Below are 21,620 nucleotides of genomic sequence, written 5' to 3' on the forward strand. Positions count from 1 at the left end.
CAATCGTAAGCCTCGCACTCTAGATCGATTTCAGCTCAAGTTTGATAACCTTCTTCAGAAAACAGATTTTTTTTTGCATTTTGACAATATTTCACCTTTCCTGGTAAAGTTTTTCGTCTTTTGCCTTTCTCGTACAACAAAGTTGTACCGAAAGGCTATCATTTCACTCCAAAATCAAACTTTTTATAGAAGTCTCGGAGACCCATGTTGTCATATATCAATCGACTCAGTTCGTTGAACTGAACAAATGTCTGTCTGTCCGTGTGTATGTGTGTGTGTGCACACGAAAACCGAAAAACATTAGCCACTTTTTCATATAGTTATTCTTAACCGATTTTCTCGCAACAAGTTGCATTCGACAGGAGACAAAGCCTTGTTGATCACTATTGAATTTGATAACGATAGACCATTGCGTTTAAAAGTTATTAAGAAAATGGAATCGAACTATATAAGCGCCATATAAGGTTGGTGTCTTGGCTAAACGCGAGAAAGGCAGTATCACCACTAGGTGAATTAAGTTGGGTTTTTATTTACTTATATAAACACAGCTGACCTTTAAACGAATCGCTTAGTGAGAAAATTTTGCAAATCGGTCCATCTGTTCGTGAGTTATAATGCTTCAAAGGAAAAGCAAACTCATTTTGATATATAGAAGAAGTGTAGGAAAAAGAAGAAGAAGATAAGTTCATCACCCTAATAGATAAGAAGAGGTTTGGAAGAAACTTCTTCTCAGACCCAACCGAGGGGTCCTGAAATTTTGTTTTGGTTAAATTAACAGTTGACATGGTTAAAATAGACTAAATATAAGATTTAGACAAAAAGATACTTCATACAGGAATTTAATTTATTTTAAAAAGTAAACTATCACGAATTGCCCGTCTATGTTTTTGTATCTCTTATCTTAAGGACAAACTCAGGGAAAATATCTGCTTGTTTGTTTTTGTGTTGTTTCCGTAAAGTTTTCTTTTCCGGTTATGTTGTGGAAGGCGTACACGCGTTGCTGTTGCGGAGACGAGGAAGATTTTAGGGTAAAATCATTTTTGTGTTTTAACTATTTGTTGGCGATGGTTGGTTTGGTGGCGCCCAAGTTGCGAGTGGGTTTTTTATCCCAATGTTGGGGGGGAGGGGGGGTGATACTTTTCTCCTTTTCTTTTCAGGATTCGGGATGGGTAAAGTATGGATGCAATCGATCGAGGTTCAAGGTAAGTTTTGGAATAAAAGACTGCAGAGTACCAGCAGAGGGCGACTGGTTTTTGTTACCGGGGGATCCAGCGGAAAAACGGCTGGATTTAAGGTTGATTTTATAATTACAATGTTTGTTTTTCTCTACTTTGTTTTCTGTATACCGTGATGATCTGGAAAGGAACGAAGAAGGCGCACTATCGATTCCCCTCTCCTGACTGTTACGGTCCGTGTCCGCGCTCTTGTATTTGGGTTCGGTTGACGATGCGGAATTAATCCGTGTCCAGGAAGCTAATAGAGCCGTAACAAGGTGACCAGGTGGGGAGTATAATGTTTCGTGTTCCTGTGGAAGGTTGAGCGGTTCGTCGGTTTGGTCGAAAAGAAGCAGTTGACCTATGAGTGCGAGCGATGTTATTCCCGTGGGGAGCTGAGAAGAGCCCAGTGCGTCAACCAGCAGGAATCTAGGAAATCTCCGTGTTTGTGTTCGGCTTTTGTCCCTTGATACGGGAGACTGGACCGAGGCCGGGAATCCGGTGGCAACCAAGTTCCCCCCGTCAGGGTTGACTTCGTAAAGATGAAAAATCCCGCACATTTTTTTTCTTTATTAACGTGATTTTTTCGTGTAATAAAGTTCATCACTTAATCCCGTACATCAATCGTTCACGGTTGAGGTTTTGTTCCTTCTCAGTAGGTGGTCTTAGGGGAAATATTGATCGCCCGATACCGGTTGGGCGAGAACTTCCAGTTCAGGGTGCCCCAACTACTCCTTCATTCTCCCAGTCCGCTAGTTGGTTGTGATTTGGTGAATGGTGATTTTCCATTCCGATTCCGTCAACTTTCGATTGGGGTCCTCGCTGCAACCCCGGTTTACCATGTCCGTAGAGAATCCGTTGTCCGACCTCCTGTCAGTTTTGCTGCTTCCTTGGATGTTGGTGAGTTCAGCGGATTTCCTGATCCTATCAAACTTCGTTGCAGATATCTCTATGGAAGAGTATCGAGCGCCGGAGTCGACCCCCCGATTCCGGTTAGGCGAGGACTTCTGGTTCGGGGGCGCCTCGGCTGCTCTCTCCTTCCCTTGAGTTCGTTGAATGGTTGCAATGCGGATAAAAGTTAGTTCCCATTCCGATTCCGTCGACTTTCAGTTGGGGTCGTCCCGGAACCCCCAGTTTGCCATGTTCCAGTCCATAGAAAATACGATGTCCGACTTCCTGCCAGTTTTGCTAATTCCTTGGATGTTGGTGAGTTCAGCGGTATCCTGATCCTACCAAACTCGTGCGGTGCCGATGTTGCAAGCGCACGTATACGTCGGGAGCTACTTCGTTGCGGATATCTCTATGGAAGAGTATCGAGCGCCGAAGTCGACCCCCCGATTCCGGTTAGGCGAGGACTTCTGGTTCGGGCGCCCCGGCTGCTCTCATCTTCCCTTCAGTTCGTTGAATAGCTGCGATGTGGAGAAAGGTGTGTAACCGGGGAGTGCCGGTAGGAGTTCCCATTCCGGTTCCGTCAACTTTTGGTTGGGGTCGTCCCGGCACCCCCAGCTGCTAAGTTGATGTTGCAGATATTGCAGGTATCAGGCGTTTGACACATTCGACGTCGGCGGTTCCTTCGCTGCAGATATCCCGTTTGCACAATGGTAACTGCGTGTCATTACACTATTGCAGAGATTTTCCGATGTGACCCAGTTGTCCACCAGTGTAAAGAACTGGATTTGCGGGCCTAAGATCAATGAGCTTGATGAGGCTGTCAGTACTCCAGCCAGTTTGGAAGCATACTGAAACGTTAGCAAAAAGCTAACCGATGTAATTTGGAGGCGGTGTTTGCGGAAGCTGGAAGGAATATGACTTCTCCAGGAAGCCAGGTGCGATCCCCAATCCGGTCCCAACATTCTATCCTGACTATCCTGAGGCCGTCGTCGTCCTGTGCTGAGATTGATCGGCTAGAAGCGTACCTGGTATGTGCTTGCTAGTGCCGGTGGAAATCGGTTATGATTGATTCGGTTGCCAGGTTGGCAAATAGCCAACCAACGAAAGGAGAGACGGTCGTTATTCGGTTGCTACTAAAGAACTCTCCGGATCATCCCAGTTGTTCACCAGATTTATGTTCTGGGTTTGTGGGAGCTAAACTGGACCGATTTATTGACGCTGGCAGTCGGCCAACCAGTGTAATGCAACACCTCACAAATCCATATGAGCGAAACCGGTAATTCATCGAAATACACTACGCAGCCAGTAGAATTTTCTACTTCCAGTGAATGAACTCTCAATATTATTAACCGCTGTTGTATCCATGTAAAAAATGTTCGACCAATCAAAAAAGAGATGATGCAATCGCATCAAAGGTAAGGGTAAGGAACGTGTATCAAGGGTAAGGGTAAGGATAGGGTAGGGTTGGTTCAAGTAGATTAGGAGGAATTCGGCGGGTTTCGGCAATTTCAGCTGTTTAGCTAGCCTCGATGCAGACCACAATGGATTTTCCAAATAACACTGTGCACAATTTTTTCCCTTCTTTCGGCTTTCATGTTGATTGTTTACAAAGTACAGTATCCCCCTGCTTTTCCGGACCTCGCTAGTCCGACGACTCGTTAGTCCGGATCTCGCTAATTCGTAATTTTCCGGATTAAAAAACACATTGTGCTGTCAGTTTTCAAATTGGTGCTGTGATTTTGTTTTGGTTCATTTGTATGGATTTGACAGTCGGATTAACGAGAGAAACCTCGGTAGTCCGGCCATACATTTGTCGGATCAGCGGGGGTATACTGTACAGTCGATTTGCGGAATGTCAAAAATACATACGTGAAGCTGACAAAATTCCCGACACGTGGGCGCCAAGAACTTCCAAATCCGTCCACCAGGAGCGCCACAATATGAACAAAAGTTGGTTCCAATTCTAAATGAAGCAAGCTTTATTACCGAAGCACGGCAAATTTTAGTATTTCAAATGAAGAATTGTTCGATGCAAAATGATATACCACATAGAATAAAGTGAATATCTTTTTAATTCCAATTTGTTTTCGTTAGATATAAAAGAACCAAATGTCATAAGTTACATATTATTTTGTAAATGATTCTTGTTCAAAAAATTGATAGCTCAAATAAAAATATATATAAAAGTATAATGCTGCACAGATAGAAAAAGTTGTTGAAATTTACACGAAAGTAATGCACATAAAGGGAATGCCAAAAATAGTGTAAATTTAAACGATATTATCGCCTGAATGTATGCAATTTCTATTGCATTATGCCACTTTTCATATGACTTATCCCTAGTAACATTTTAGTTTTATGCTGGTTTTATAAAACTCTTGAATAGTAAATTATGGTCTTGAAGAGCGTTATAAAACTTAAAATGTTACTTGGGATGCTATAGCAATTGACATAATGCTATAGAAATTGCATACATTTAGGGCGAACTTGTTGGAAAAGAAACATGTACGCCCAGAAAAGTGTAATTTTCCGCGTCTTTACTTTTTACGCGCTTATAAATTTTCATAATTTTTTTCTGTGTGGAGCATCGCAGGTTCGATGCTGGACTGGCGTGTATCTTTTGGCATTTGAATAAATGTCACAAATTCCCTTCACGCTACATAATTGCTGTAACTTCAATAAAATTTATGTAAGTTATTTTCGTTGCAAGCAGATAATGATTATCTCTACAGAAAATACCGGTATTGTCTATGGTCAGTACCGGTATTTCTGTACTGGAAAATCTGTCGGTATTACTGGTACTACCGATTCCGGTACTCCCGGTATACAAACCCTAAATAATCGCATTAGATTATTTTATATGTAGACGGCCTTGTTCGGAGAAGATTTCTTTTGGATGTTTTTCTACCGCCAATTGTTGTTATTTAGAATCCATAATTACTATTTCTCATACTCTCCTTGTTTGCCATAATGAAATCGAGAATATTTCGAAGAAATCGGTGCAAAACAAACGCCAACTTCTCACGCTTATTCGGAACTTTCATATCGATTTACTGACCGCAATGGAATTTACCACCGGGGAAGGTTGATTGCAGAATGCTACCAAATGGGAAGCAAGGTACCGGATTCATCTCTCCCACTGATGCATGACCAAAAAGTGGTTTCGAGTTGCTCATTCGATGGACACTTCATCGATTCATGACTGGCTGATGCTTCACCCCGATGGATTTATTAACCCGCTCTCGAACTCGGAACGTGAAATATATCTCAATTACTTGTTACCAGGAGTGGAATGGGAACCTACCTTCAATGCTTTTCGTTCGCTGGTGGGAATTTCGAGAAAACGGATACTCAGGGGGGTTTGTCTGGCGAAAACCGCAATGATAAGGTACCTATCATTCCCACGCATTCGATGGTTTGTGTTCTGTGGTTCAATTACCGGCAGAAATTGTCACATGCTTCCAGAGAAACAAATTAATTAACAGATTCGAAGCATAAGAAATTGCTGGATTCGATGATTCTCAAATAAGAAAAACAAACGATGCTTACTAACAAGTCTAGCAGAGAATAGAAATTCACTGGAAATTCAATTATCAGCTATGTATACACATCACATGTATCATGGATCCGGAATCACACAAAAAATATTTAACAACGATTCTCCTAACAACGAAAAGGAAGCAATTACGTGCCGAAAAATACGCATGATACCTTTTCAAAGGCGATACCAGTGAGATTGAACTTGGATAACGAGGCCTTCGTTCAAGCTGTCTTTCCCTCCCTTTTGCCTTGTAATGCTGTAATGCATAATTCCACAAACCATACAGCGTAACACGATTGATCATCGTGTGGAACTATTGAAGGTTGACTTTTCGTTCTTAGCCTAAGGGCCAACTTGCATCGGCGCTAGTTGAGTAGCAAACGAAAATAATCCATGCCGGCAATGCAACATTGAGAATGTAAACGAATGAACGACCGAACGAAAGCTATGGTGGAGAAAAAATCGAAACGGAAATTGGTAAGATCATTAGCAACCATGTGACAAGTGTCTCCCGGATGGCGCCCGTGGGTAAACAACGTCGACGATCGGCGGAGATTACACACGGACGACGACGCACGACGGTTCCAGTTTATTTATGCGCCTCGAGTGGGTATGTCTATCTGCTACAATTTCTTTCGTTCAAGGGCTGAGGCGATATCGTCGAATGCATGATGGAGAATTTGATGCTAGAATATTGAAGCTCTGTTTGTTTATTTCGCTGATGGCTTCATTAGGTATGTGGTCTAGCATGGCGAGATTAACCAGGAAGAAAACAGATTAGAAAGCTAGACAACGAGAGCTGAATTTTTCATCTCAAGCATATAGAGATATAGAAGTGGAAAAATGAGTATTTTAATACATGTGGCTTTGATTAAGAATTTCGAATATAATGTATGTTTAATTATTGAGGTATTAAAATTTAATTAGAAGACTATTGGAAGTTTTATGTATTCAAATCTACGCAAGTTTTTGTCAAAATCTTCAAACAATTAAACCTATGTTCATCTAATAAAAACATAGTAATGAAAACAGAATTTGATTTATTTCCTATTTTAGAACAGTGAGCACGCATGTTAGCAAAAAGAAGCGACAAAAATTAATGCTGTATTTGTTTGTTCCGCGATGAGATAGATATATCAGTGAGTATCCGGTCAGTGAGATGGAAAATGAAACAGTTCCTCGATATTAAATATATTTTCATGCACTTATTCAGAGTCTATCTGGACAATGAGAGTCTAGCGAACGAAGGACGCGAGAAAAAATCGGCTCCCATGTTTATAGGTTTCCGCGAATCAAATGTTTTGCAATTTTTGGCCTTTGAAAAAATTGTTTCGGTCTTATATGGCATGACTATGGAAGGCATTGGCAAAACTAATGAAATATTTTAGGTGAGAAATTTTTATTTTCAATTGATCTCTTTTCCTTTCGAAAAAAAATCTTACTGTTTATCAAACGAACAGATATAGTTTACTGGGTTTAGGTTCATTTGGTCGAATACCGTTTGGCAGAATGTCATTTTGCCGACTGCCATTTGGCCGAATGTCGTTTGGCCGAATAGTTGAAATACGTTTCCTTTTGAAGTGTGTGAAGTGAGAAGTAAGTAGTAGTGAGAGGTAAGAAGTAAAGATAAACGAAGAAGGAAAAAGAAACAAGGAAGGTGGGAGGTGGAAGGAAGAAAGAAGATGGAAAAGAGAAGACGGAAGAAGGAAAAAAGAAAAAAGGAAGAAAAAATAGGAAAGTAGACAAAAGGACGAAGAAAGAGAGAGAAGAAGGAAGAAAGAAGAAGGAAGAAAAACAGAAGAAAGAAGAAAAATAAGAAGAAGAAAGAAAGGAGAAGGAAGAACGAAAAATGAATAAGGAATAAGGAAACAAAGAAGAAGAACAAAAATAAAAGAAAGAAGAAATAGGAAAAAACAAAAAAAAAGGTAGAAAGAAGAAGAAAAATAGGAAAAAGAAAGAAGTAACAACTAAAGGAGAGAAAGAAGAAAGACAAAGGAATAAGGAATAAAGATGACGAAAGAAGGAAGGAGGAAGAACAAAGAATAAAGAAAGAAGAAGGAAGAAAGAAAAACGAAGAAAGAAGAATGATAAAGACATTACCAGGGGTATTTTTGGCGGCATTTCCGAAAAAGTTTTTATAGAAATTTTTAAAAGACTTCCTGAACAAATTTTTGGAGGAATTAGCGGATGAATTTTCAGAGGAACTTCTCTGAGAATTTGTAGGGGAATTCCTGAAGGAACTTCCAAATAATTCCAGAACCACTTTGAGAGTAGACCTGTACGCCGACGACGATTTTCTCATGCCGCCATGTAGTATGAATCGTATGAAAATTGACCACGCCGCCGAATATTTTTTTACCTCGCCGATGCCATTTTAATGTTAAGTCTAGATTTATCTAGCTCCTGTCGAAAAAAAACATATTTTCATATAACAATTATCTTCTCCCTGAAAAAGAAGCTTATTCAGCCTGAATTGTTTGTTGGTGAACCGCTAGATCCCTTGTTTTACAACGTATGCTCGGTCAAACAAAACAATATTTCAACTGTCTAAGACGAGTTTAGTAATTTCCATTTAATTCCACTACGTTTTGTTATCTTTACAGATAAGTATTTCGACTTCAACTGTGAGGTCATCTTCAGAGTCTCGTACTTGACTCGACTTGTCGGATGGGAAGTACTAAAATTGTCTTGGACAGTTGAAGACATTCCACTATTTTTTTCTGAAAACAATATTTATTCAAACAAAATGCACCTGGCATTTATTTATTCAGAAAAAAAGGGAATTGCTCGTCAAGAATTAGAAGAATTGCTAATAGAAACTCTTTGAGGAATTCCATCGAAAATTTCTCCACACGGAAATCCACACGAAATTCATTCACAAATTTATGTAAAAAAATCTTCTTAGTTTTCAAATCAGGAATTTCTTTACAAATTTCTTCAAGAAATACTGTATGCATTGATCATCAAAATCTTTTATGAACTCCTTTGGATATTCCCACAAAAAATCCGTAGTAAATTTTTCATTAAAGAGGAATTCTCGGAGCAGTTCTTTGGAGAACACTCTAGATAAATATTCAGGACAGCATGTAGAGATATTTCTGGAAGAGTTCTTGGAGGATTTTTCGCGGATACTCTTGTATGTATTTTTGAGAGAATTCTTGGAGAATTTATAAAGAAATCTGAAGGAAAAGTGGGAGAATTTTCGGAGTATTTTCCTCATAGTATTTTGGTGGAATTTCCAAGGAAATCTCCCAGAAAAATCCTATAAGGTTTTCTGGGCAAATTCTTGGAGAAATTCTGAAAAAGTTTCCGTGGGAATTACCTGAGAGATTCATGAAGGTTGTGAAGGAGTTTTTTTCGGAAGAATCCTAAACAAATTTCCGCAGAATTTATTTTTAGAATAATATATTTATTTATGAACGACTCTCCGGGAGAAGCCCAGAGAAATTTCCGTAGGAATTCCTGAAGGAACTTCCGGAGGAATGGAACTTCAGGAAGAACTCCTGGAGGAACTTCCGGAGAAATTCCTGGAGGAACTTCCGGAGGAATTTCTGGAGGAGCTTCCGAAGGCATTTCTGGAGGAGGTTCCGGAAGATTTCCTGGAGGAACTTCCGGAGGAATTCCTGGAGGAACTTCCGGAGGAATTCCTGGAGGAACTTCCGGAGGAATTCCTGGAGGAACTTCCGGAGGAATTCCTGGAGGAACTTCCGGAGGAATTCCTGGAGGAACTTCCGGAGGAATTCCTGGAGGAATTTCCGGAGGAATTCCTGGAGGAACTTCCGGAGGAATTCCTGGAGGAACTTCCGGAGGAATTCCTGGAGGAACTTCCGGAGGAATTCCTGGAGGAACTTCCGGAGGAATTCCTGGAGAAACTTCCGGAGGAATTCCTGGAGGAGCTTCCGGAGGAATTCCTGGAGGAACTTCCTGATGAATTACTGGAGGAACTTCCGGAGGAATTCCTGGAGGAACTTCCGGAGGAATTCCTGGAGGAACTTCCGGAAGAATTCCTGGAGGAACTTTCGGAGGAATTCCTGGAGGAACTTCCGGAGGAATTCCTGGAGGAACTTCCGGAGGAATTCCTGGAGGAACTTCCGGAGGAATTCCCGGAGGAACTTCCGGAGGAATTCCCGGAGGAACTTCCGGAGGAATTCCTGGAGGAACTTCCGGAGGAATTCCTGGAGGAACTTCCGGAGGAATTCCTGGAGGAACTTCCGGAGGAATTCCTGGAGGAACGTACGGAGGTATTCTTTGAGGAATTTTCGGAGGAATCCCTGGAGGAACGTCTGGAGGAATTCCTGGACAAACATGCTGAAGAAGTCATGGAGGAACTTATAAAGGAAGTCCTGAAGAAACTTCAGGAGGAAGTCCTGGAGGAATTTCTGGTGGAAGTCCTGGAGGAACTTACGGAGGAATCCCTGAAGATCTCCTGTAGGAATCATTGAAGGATCTTCAGGAGGAATGTCTGAAAGATCTTCTGGAGGAATCCTTGAAAGAACTTCCGCAGGAGAAATCACCGAAAGAGCTTCCAGAGGAATTCCTGAAGGACCTTCCGGATTATTCACTGTAGGGACTTTCGTAAGGATTCCTGAAAGAAAATTCCCGAGAAATTCTTGAAGGAAATTTCCGAAGAACTCTTGGAAGAACTGCTCGAGCAAATCTGGATCATATTTAGGAAAAATTTCTGGAGTGTCGTCCGGAGAAACTCCTGGCAGAACTTTCCGAGAAATTCTTGGACAAACTTCTGGAGGAATTCCTGCAAGAACTTTTAGAAGGATTCATGGAGAAATTTTCTCAGGAACTCCGGAAATAACTACCGAAAGAATTGCGGGTTAATTTTCAGAAAAATTCCTGGAGGAACTCCCCGAGGATTTTTTTGGAGAAAGATACCAAGAAATTTCTAAACGAATTTCTTAGAAAATTTCTGCAGGAGCTACTGAAGGAATTCCTAGAGGAACTTTCCGAGGAATTCCGGAAAAAACTTCCGAAGGAACTCCTGGTTGATCTCCAGGAGGTATTTCAAAAGAACTTTCTGAGGAATTCCTGTTGGAGTTTCTCAAGGAATTCCCGAAGGAACTTCCCAAGAAACTCTTGAAGAAATTTCCCGAAAAACTCTTAGAGGATCGTCGCATAAAATACTTGAGATATTCCGAGATATCCTGAATGAATTTTGAGTGGACCTTGTTGAGGAATTCCTGGAGGAACTTCAGAAGTAATTCCTGGTCGATCTGCTGGAAGAACTTCGAATGAATTCCTGAAGGAGCTTTCCAAGATACACTTGGATGAACCTCACGAGCAATTCCTTATATTTTTCTAAGAGAATACTATAAAGAATCTCCGGATGAACTCTTGGGTGAACTTCTGGAGAAAATCTAGGGGAAATATGGTGAACTATGCCTGATCAGGTTGAAGTCAGGGGAAACCCTGATGGAGGAAAGAAGCAGTTTAGACGTGGAAATCGATTGTCAGAATTAGGCATAGGGGCGAAAGACCAATCGAACTATCTAGTAGCTGGTTCCCTCCGGAGTGTCCCTTAGGATAGCTAGAGCACGCAACGTTTCGGAGCCTATTCTAAAGCGAATGATTAGAGGCCTCATTTCGAACCTAAATTACCTTAACCTATTCTCAAACTATAAATGGGTACGTACCATGGCATTCATGCATGATGCCATTGCAACACGTGACGCCGGCCGACCCCCTGCCTCCGGGTTCCGGTCCAGGCGTAGAAAATATCTGTGTGCTTAGTGGGCCAATTTTTGGTAAGCAGAACCTGAGATGAGATAAGACATCTCACTGTCCCTTTTTGAAACCATTTGCCTGTCAGAAAAGGCCAGTTTTGATTGGGAGATTTGACAGACGCCGGCAAGCGCAGCGTTGCTTTATTTTGCTAGTGGGTGCTTTGTTATTACTTTCGCGGTGTTGCTAGTAGTCGGGGATTTTCTAACTTCAGTTTCTAAAGAAACAAGTAAACACGAATAAGGGTTCATTCACAAATTACATAACGCTAAAATAGACCATTTTCAACCCCCACCCACCCCCTCGTAACGTGTTTTGTATGGAAGGGTTTTAAAATTTGTATGGGCCGTAACGCTCGGACAGACACCCTCCCAACCCCTAAAGCGTTATGTAATTTGTGAATGGGCCCTAAACGTTTCTTTCATTAATTTTAACGTGAAATAGAATGAATAATGAAATTGTTTTAATCATAGTCAGAACTGCAATCATGACGTACAAATAAACAGCTCAGCATTCGGTAATTATTGATTGAAGTTTATTCGTCTGGTTAATTTTTGGTTAGTTAAAAAAGTTGGTCACACTGGAGCTGCCCGTTGCGTGGATTAGGGATAATTTGTGTGAGGGCATTCAGCTCCGAGATGTCTTATCTCATCTCAGAGCAGAACTGGTGCTGTGGGATGAACCAAACGTAATGTTACGGCGCCTAAATAAACGACGCATCATAGTTACCATGAAAGGTGTTGATTGCTACAGACAGCAGCACAGTGGACATGAAAGTTGTCATCCGCTAAGGGGTGGGTAACAACTCACCTGCCGAAGCAATTAGCCCTTAAAATGGATTCTTACAACGGATGGCGTGGCGCACGCATCTTATCAAGAAAATCAAGCTTTCCAGATTTATCAAGCAAAGGCTGGAAGTCTGGTGATCGTGGCAGGTCGAATAGTTCCTAGTTCGGGTGGGCACCCGATTCAAGCGCTGAAAACTACGACCAGATGTCGTCCATGCTTGCGTTGTGAAACAGGGAATTACTCGACCTGCCACGATCACCAGACTTCCAGCTTTTGCTTGATAAATCTGGAAAGCTTGATTTTCTTGATAAGATGCGTTCGTTACGCCATCCGTTGTAAGATTCCTAATATCTTGGTTTTAGTCCAGGCATCATATTTTACTTAGTTGAATTCATGGTCCTATTCTGTTGGCCAGTAAAATTGTTTCAAGCTTGCCAATTCTCGCAATCGCTATGTCCTATCTGCCCTATGAGGTATGAATCTTTCAATATAGTTGATTCTTCGTAGAAAGCTCTTGACTTCATCTTGGTTTTCTGATCGGCGAAACTGTTGAATGGCCTTTATCTTGTCGTTTTCAATACTCCAGCTGATAAACTGATAAACCGAACCCCAGAAGTGTCACTTTTTGTTTGGCAAATACGCATTTGCTTTTATTCATCATGACATTGTGATCCTCGAGACGCTTCATTACTTTAGCCAGGTTTCTATCGTGTTCTTCTTTTGTTGATCCGAACGCTAGTACATCATCCTGCTAGTTTACCGTTCTTTCACATCCTGTTAAAAAAAACTGACTGCATAATCTCATGAAATATGTCCAGAGCATGGCATAGGCCAAATGGAAGCCGACGACTTCGATATATAGCCTCAACCTATAGTGGACCCTCCAGCCATTTCTGCATCATTACAGCACAATATGAACATTTGCTATGAAATTCCATTGGGAGAACCTACCTTACAGTCCTATGATTTAATTACAAGCTTTGGAAATGCTATGGAAAGTAAAATTAGATGATTTTTCACAGTTTTATAAAAAATAAACACGAGAGTGTCCATTATAGGAATATTTTGTGGGGTCCATAAACTAGGGAGTCCGCTATAATTTCCGAAAAAGACGAAGTATCCCGCGAAAAAGACGGCATATCTGGTGTTACTTTTATTTGCCCTTTATGCGGCATGTGTCGTCATTTTTTGATGTTTTTCGGCAAACTTGTGTCATGTTCATTGTGAAACGCTCGACCATGTCCGCTCTCCGAGGTTTCCATTGACGGAAATGGGTTTCTTGTTTCCAAGTTTCATGCACGGAAATAATATAACACCCTGGAAATAATATACGAAATAATAACTTTAAGTTTTACATCGTCTGTTGTAGGAATCAACATAGGTAGATCAACATCAACGCAAGGAATACTGCCCTTGAAAACCTAATGCACAGATAAGCGTAAGTTACCAATCAGATCGAATGGCCATTTTTCTGAAGCTTGTTTGCTGTCCTCGACCCGGATGTCCTACGAATGGCTGAAACACATAAGGCTGAATACTCATAAAGCTGAACTCAAAAGGCTGAAATCCCGGAAGGCTGAAAGTCTCAAAAGGCTGAAAGTATGCGAAGGCTGAAATTGATGTAATCTCGTGGACAATTGTGATTTAAATATTTGCTCAGAACCACAGGATACCACTTGGTGCAAGACCGCTGCCTACTAGAACAATAGCGTGCATGCGAAAATTGGTTGAAACTGGTTTCACGGATTTCACGGAAACGGCCATATCTCAGGTTTTTGTTGTCCGATCTGTGACATCAATATATCAATTAACTCAGGAAGAGCTTTATGTAAAAAATATAAAAAGAGTCAACATTTCACCAATAGCATTTTTGACGTGCCCTCAAATAATCCGGATTATCTTCGGTATCCATCGGTCTGAACATGGACCAGTTTTCCAAAACATGATTATTTTCTCGTCGAACACTGTAAGAACCAAAGAAATCGGTTGATTTTTCACAGAGTAATGGTCATTTGAATTACGATAAAATTTTGCCTGTCCCGATCATTCTGTCCAACCCCTGTATGTTGAGTGGTTGGATTGTGAATAATAAATAAAGAATAGAGAATAATGAATAAAGAATAGAGAATAATGAATAAAGAATAAAGAATGAAAACTGCACAGAGAAGAAGGAAGTAGGAAAGAAGGTGGGAGAAGAGCAAAAGAAGACGGAAGAATGGAGAAGGAAAAAAGGAGAAAGTAAGATTAAGATGGAAGAAGGAATAATGATGAAGCAAGAAGAAACAAGGAAGAAGGAAGGATAAAGATGGAAGAATGAAGAAGGAAGAAAGAAGAAGGAACAAGAATGAAGAAAAAAAGGAAAGGAAGAAGGTAAAAGAAGAAAGAAGGAAAAAGGAAAACGAAGGAAAATATAGGAAGAAAACAGGACGAAAGAAGAAAGAAAGATGAAAAAACAAGGAAGAAGGAAAAATAAAGAAGAGAAAGGACGAAAGAAAGAAAAGGGAGAAAGGTTGAAAGAAGTAAGTAAGAAGAAGGAAGAATTTAGAGTGAAAGAAATAATAGAAAAAAAGGAATAAGTAAAAAGAAACTTTGAAAAGGAAGAAGGTAGAGGAAAGAAGACAGAAAGGGAGGAAAAACAAGGTAATGAAAGAAGGAAGATAGAAGAAAAGAAAAAAAGGGAAAGGAAGGAGGAAGAAATAAGAAAGCAAAAGGAATAAATGAAGGAGGAAGAAGAAGAGCAAAGAAAAATGAAGGAAGAAGGAACAAGGAAGGCAGAAGAAGGAAGAAGAAAATAGGAACAAGGAAGGAAGAATTAAGCAGGAAGAACTATGGAGGAAGAACTAAGAAGAAAGATAGAACAAAGAAGCAAGAAAGAAACAGAAAGAAGGAACTAGGAAGGGTTGAAGAAGAAAGAAGGAAAAAATGAAAAAAATGGAATCAAAAAGTAGGAAGGAGAAAAAGGGGGGAAGGAAGTAGGAAAAATAAGGGAGAATAAAGAAGCAAATAGAAGAAGAGAGAAGAGAGATGAATAAATAATTAAAAGTAATCTTGGCAAGAATCAGAAACAAAATACAAGAAACAAGATCAAAAAAGTCTTGTTCCTTTCTATGTTACCTCAATATTTTTGAGGTGTGTAAACTAAAAAAATAAGAATTCCGTATAAAAATTGAAAGACAACAAGGAATTGCAAGAAGGTTGCGGATCATTTAGGTTTGTTTCCCTATTAACGTCAAATGTGAATTCTTCCACTAAAATTAGTTTCTAACGATTTTTCAGCCTTTCAAGTTTCAGCCTTTTGTTATTTCAGCCTTATGTGAGATTTTTACTTTCCAGCATTTCGTGTTCAGCCTTATGAGTTTTCAGCCTTATGTGTTTCAGCCTTTCGTGGAAGACCCTATTTCCAATAGCTTACCTGCTTGATGACAGCACAAACAATGATTTTTTCGCCTACTTTTTGAATGTTTTTAACAATTACTCTGGTGATTTGATCAACATTTCCGTGAGTATTTTCCATGAGACATAGGTAACTTCGTCTTCATCGTAAGATAATCAGAAAAAATAAACTACCGACGGGCATTGAAATCCGTACACTTAAGCACTTCAGTACATGTAAAAGTTTCCAGAAAGTAAAAATCAAACGCAAATAAAAACGTTCGTCGTTAGTACAGGCTCACAAGGGCCTCTATTTTTGGAGTGCTTCACTTTTACGCATTGAAAGCTATGAAAATCATGTTAAAATAATAAACTAAGTCAACACCTCCTCAATCCACGATGGATGGATTTCGAATCAAAGGATCAAAATCCGTTAAATAACAGCCGATCGGTTGACTTCACTACCACTATATATGGCTCAAAACACACCTTGAGAAACGATCCCTTTGATTTATTTCCCACTGATTTTGTTTACAGTCACCTTTGGAAGAATTCTAGTCAACACGCGAACAAGTGGTACCAAAAGCTGCGATTTTTCTGGGTAGTGATTTATTTTAGATTTTTGTTGTTTTAATTTCAAAGCCTACTCTCCACTTCAATGGAAAAAAAGCTTACTGTCAAATATATAAATTGAACAAGATAAATTATTTATAAATTACTTACATCGAACCCCCTTTATTTCATTGATTTCTCCTGAGGTAGACAAATTTCGGTCCCCCACTGTACCTACCTAATTATTGGAATAACATTTCGCCCACAAGATTTAACATTCTTTCTTATCGTAATGCTTTGGCTGAGTAAATTTAACTTTCAAGTCAAAGATAAATTTATAGTTCGCACTGTCTATCTGAAAAGTGACCATGAATGACATGGGAAACCTGCCATGTTCGTTCAAATGAACGGTTGTGTCGACTTTGTGAATTCTTCATTATGACTTTGGCTGTCAGTTGTATTATCCAAAGGCTACTCAAATTACGCTCCAAGAAAGCACCACGATTGCAGGTGAGTTTATTGGCTTCAACTCGTATCAAAATGACAAGTTATGATATGCTACGACGGCCATCCATTACACCTCTCTTGTTAAACCTTCCATTCGTGTCGTGTAAACCTTACAAAGAGTGATTAGAAGAAGCTGAACTCGTTTCACTTTAGGAACGCGCTGGTCCCATTGTTTTAGCAACCAGTTTCTCATTACATTGGAAACTGACGATGGGCAAAACTCCATTTGTCAAACACTGTTTTCGCAGCATCAGTGGCAGGGCATAGGTGAAGCACCTCGGCAAAACAAAGCCATATATACATCGCAACATCACGAACATTTCATTGGTAGCGATAACAAAAGTCCACGTGCACGCCTCGCTCTGACAAATCTGGGATCATTGCCATTGACACAAGTGGGATCAACGCGACCGCCTTCATATTTTTATTTTCACTTCTGCTGATGGTAAGATGGCTACATTCCTGAAAAGCATCAACAATCAACATGATACCAATTTGTCTGCCCGTCGCTCATCTCTGTAACGGAGGAAGGCATATCAATGTGTATCATCTCATGCTGCTACTTTAATCACTTTCACATCTTTGCGTTCCGAGACCGGCTGCCGGGAGGAGGCATTGCGCTGCCTTATCTCCGGAAGAAGCCCAGGCCTTGTAAGAGATCGCGTGGGACGCCGGAAATAATCATGTCTCTAGAGATCTGTGCAAAAAAAATATGTACCGTATACCATATTTGTTGTCGATTCAAGCCCAATCTGACCGACGTGCGGTGGAGAAGTATTTTAGCAACGGTAGTAAAAACAGCATAATATGTTGTTTAAGATTTTGGATAAGGAGGAGATGCTCCGATGTCGATTGGGTTCGTAGAACCTTCTTTGCTATTAAAGCTGAGAGTACTTTAAGAATTTCTTGTATTTTTTTCTCACGAGTGGAAGCATCAAATGGCGTTGGGCTAATTTTAGTTACAGCAATTAACAAAATAAAGTAACTCATTTGTCATATGATGAGTTAGTACTGTTTCTTCTTTATAAAAAATAGAATAAAAGTATATTGAAATAACTTATTCTATCAGGTGCCTAGTTATGCTTAATCTTGGACAGTCACTGGATTCCTCGAATCAAATATGGTCGGGGTTCAGCCAAACCGCACCAAGCGGCTTTTCGACTGACTTGTGATATTTTGTTCGTAAAAGGACAACGGAAATAGTTTCATACCACTTTAAACGTACATTTGCAGTAGGATATCCTCAGTAATGCGGTTGAGGGATATCCGATACGATTTACGATCAATTAAATCTGCTAAACGAAAGTTTGAGCAGAAAAATCGGTATATTTTCGTTGGCGCTTGGTGCGTTTCGGCTGAACCTCGACCATATATGAGATGTATATACAGAAGTATGCTCATGTAGCTCAGTAGCTCATGCAAATTCAAATACTTTAATTAATTGCACAAAACAAAATCGTCTAAAAATAATCAATTTGAAGCCAGCCCTTCGTATAATGACAGATCGCACCTTCTTCAATACTTCCTCGGATAAAAAAACACACGCTCGTCAGATCCACACATGAGCTTGCATCGCACGTCGGATGGAGGTTCTTCATTTCCATATTATTCAACTCTATCATCCGTTACTCGCTTTTACCCAGGCACATATTTATGGGCATGCTTCTACCGTCGAGCCGACTGAGCAAGGGCAAAAGAAAATCCCTCCCAAGTGAGATGTCATAACGATAATGACTTCCTTTTTCCGGTACGCCTATCTATCTATGTGGCTATATTACAGAAGCTATATGGAATCCAGCCGAGCAGCACAAAGACGTGTCAAAAAATGAACGACAGTTGTATGTGCAACACGGAAAAAAGCCAAAACACTTGGTTTGTTGTGATTTGTAGCACACGCGCGAGATGATGATGATGAGTATGACGAGCAGGGAGAGTGCTGAAGATTAATTACAAAAGGAAGTGAGGCTCTCTACAATCTACACCCATATCCACATACCGTTTCTCATCCACGTGAAGCTTGGTTGAGGATCCGCACGGCTACATAATAGCCCAAAGTAGTTCCAGTTGATGTGAATCCAGAGGGTACGATATCAAGCTTCTCTTTGAAGGTAAGTATCCTGATGAAAACAAGACAGCCATAACGGTGTCACACCCGTGTGTGGGAGTCTGTTTGAGGACATGAGCCCAGATGAAAGGAAATCAAAAACGAATCCTCCAAGCGATGTCAAGAATGAATTGAGCTACATTAAGAGTGGCCTCAGTGTGGTCGACCTGTGCGGGAACACATCTTCAGGTTCGACACTTCGCATGCTACGCTATGTTCACTTTTCAACAAGGCTTGTCCCTTCAAGTACGAGATAGACGTGATTACACACCTGAGGAAGATGAAAAGTCGAGATTATGTGGCTGCACATGTTTCTTGAAAACAAATCTATTCTTACATCCAGCTGATAAATAACTTGTCCATGCGACTGGCAGCTCCAATCACATTCGAATAAAAATGTGTGATTGTAAAGAGCTGGGCTCTTAATCGAATTGAATATTCAATCGCACACATTGCAGATAGTACTGCGCTTATTTGGCCACTATAATCAATTGAAGTGAACCAATCAATTGGGAGATGAGATAAAAATCATATGTTGATCTAAGAAACAATGTACAGGAAAATAAAGGAAAAGTTAGTTGGGCGTTATTTTCCTTAATTTGCCCTCACTCAATAGAATTGAGTTTTTATCAAACAGGTTGGTACTTGGAAGAATGCTTTTAGATATGTCTATTTGTGGTTTTAACACCAATATCTGTTTTAATACCGTCAGCTCCTAAACATATTTTTAAGCTTTCGTCCAACTACTAACTTGTATGATAGAAACTCATTTTTACTGTGGGAGAGGCGAATTGAGGAAGAAGGCGTCCATAATGCTGAGCACCACTGGTGTTAGTTCGAAACTAGGGACCGCGGAATTCTCTACATCGTAACAATTGCGACTGGAAAAGAAATAGATTTAGTGAGTAAACGGTTCTTCTTCTACTTCAATGGCTCTACATGCTAACTGGAACTTGGCCTGCTTTTCAACTTAATATTCTCAGTAATTAATTGAAAGCTTTTCTATGCCCGCCAATGCATGTATCTTGTGTGGCAAGTGCATTAGATACACTATTCCCAGGGATTCGAGAATATTTCCAACCCGAGAACATCCTACACCGGACCGAGAATGGAACTCGTCATCTCCGGATTGGCAATCCTACCCAATCGAGACCCCAAAGTAATGCTGAGCAAAGGGTGTACCGTGTAAATTCACACACACTCAAGTTTATCTAACTTTTAATTCGTTTGGTAAAATTAATTGAAACTTTGCGTAGACATAGTTTAATGTGTATTGTTTACAATTTGAGTTGATTTCATCAGGTGCGCCAAAGTTTTCAAAATCTCGTCGGAAGAACAGTGCGTGTGTGATATAGTTTTGCGTGAGTACTTTAAGAATAAGGATCTGTCTTATCGTGCCATAGGAAAAAAAGTTGGGTATCACGAATTCCACAGTGTCTGTTATCATAAAGCGGTTCGGAGAACGTCTGATTGTTGATCTGAAGTGAAAATCTGAGAAAAAATCCGTTAGGTCAAAGAGAACGATTACAAACGCGTGGTTGGCGCCTGGACACTCCTCACAAAATCCAATTTTCAAAGTACTCGCGTCTTCAAGGGCACATACAAATAATACAAATAACAGTTGTTCGTTAATTCCGTATCGAGTGGTGTGCTCTTGGAAACGCGAGTACTTTGAAATTTGGATTCCGTGAGGAGTGCCCTAAAACGGATACCGAACGCCTTATCTCAAGACGCGGCTAAAAAGTTGCATGCGAGCAAGACTTTCACGTAGAATACCAGAAAACTTGAGCTGGACTTCGTACGTTTATGGTTCAGAAGTCCCCATACCGTAAAGAGAAACATAATATGGTATAAAAGACCCTTCCGGCCAAACGTCCCTTTCGGCCAAAAGACCCTTTCAGCCAAACAACCCTTTCGGCCAAAAGACTTTTTCGGCCAAACGACCCTTTCGGCCAAATGACCCTTTCGGTCAATGACCCTTTCGGCCAAATGACCCTTTCGGCATAATGACCTTTTCGGCCAAATGACCCATTCGGCCAAATAGCTTTCGGCCTAATGGTTCTTCTTCTTCCAAATGGTATATCGTCAAGTCGCCATTCACCGTGCATCTTAGGCAATTTAGCAAATATTAGAGCTCTCCAAATAATTTAAATTGAAAATTATAGTCTTGAACACCGTCACGAACCTTGAATAATTGTTTTAATTCGAATGAAAATCAAAAACTATCTGTTTTTGGCAAGATAGATAATTTTTCAGTGATATATAAGGGTATCCTTTCGCCGTGTTAGGGCACCGTTCACCGTGTGGGTAGGTACCCATTCACCGTGGATAAGAACTTTTCATTTAAATTAATTAAAATATGAATTTAAACTTTGATTTTAAAATGTTATTCGTGTTTTTCATTTAGTTAGCATAAACATGTGGAGTTCATGTGTTTTAGTGTAACACAGAAAGGACATAATCAATCAATAGAATTATTGCAGATGCAGAAATCAATGCTCATTAGCGTCACGTAACTCTTATGACCAACAAGTCATCCCCGGAAATTGCTTCATTGCTTCTGCTCAACCTGTACAAAATAATGGCGGAATCATTCATAGTACTCACGATTTCAATGGCCGGTGAATGGACACAGTTATTTTCTGGGGGATTCATTCGCCGTGCATTTTTATTTGGTGAAGAATGAAGTGTTACCTATATTTTTGGCTTAATTTTATAAATAAAATCAAAATACACACCTGACACCTAAATTGCATTGACCATAAAATGTAAAGAACAATAAAACATTCACTTTTCCACTGATATTGAGCGAGCGAAGAATATACTTGATGGCTGAAAACAAAGGTGGAAGCAGACAGCCGCAGGATGTTAACAAACTCTAACGTCAAAACAGCTGTTGGAACAGTTATATTTTACA

This window comes from Armigeres subalbatus, chromosome 2, assembly GCF_024139115.2.
Source record: "Armigeres subalbatus isolate Guangzhou_Male chromosome 2, GZ_Asu_2, whole genome shotgun sequence".
Classification (NCBI taxonomy): domain Eukaryota; kingdom Metazoa; phylum Arthropoda; class Insecta; order Diptera; family Culicidae; genus Armigeres; species Armigeres subalbatus.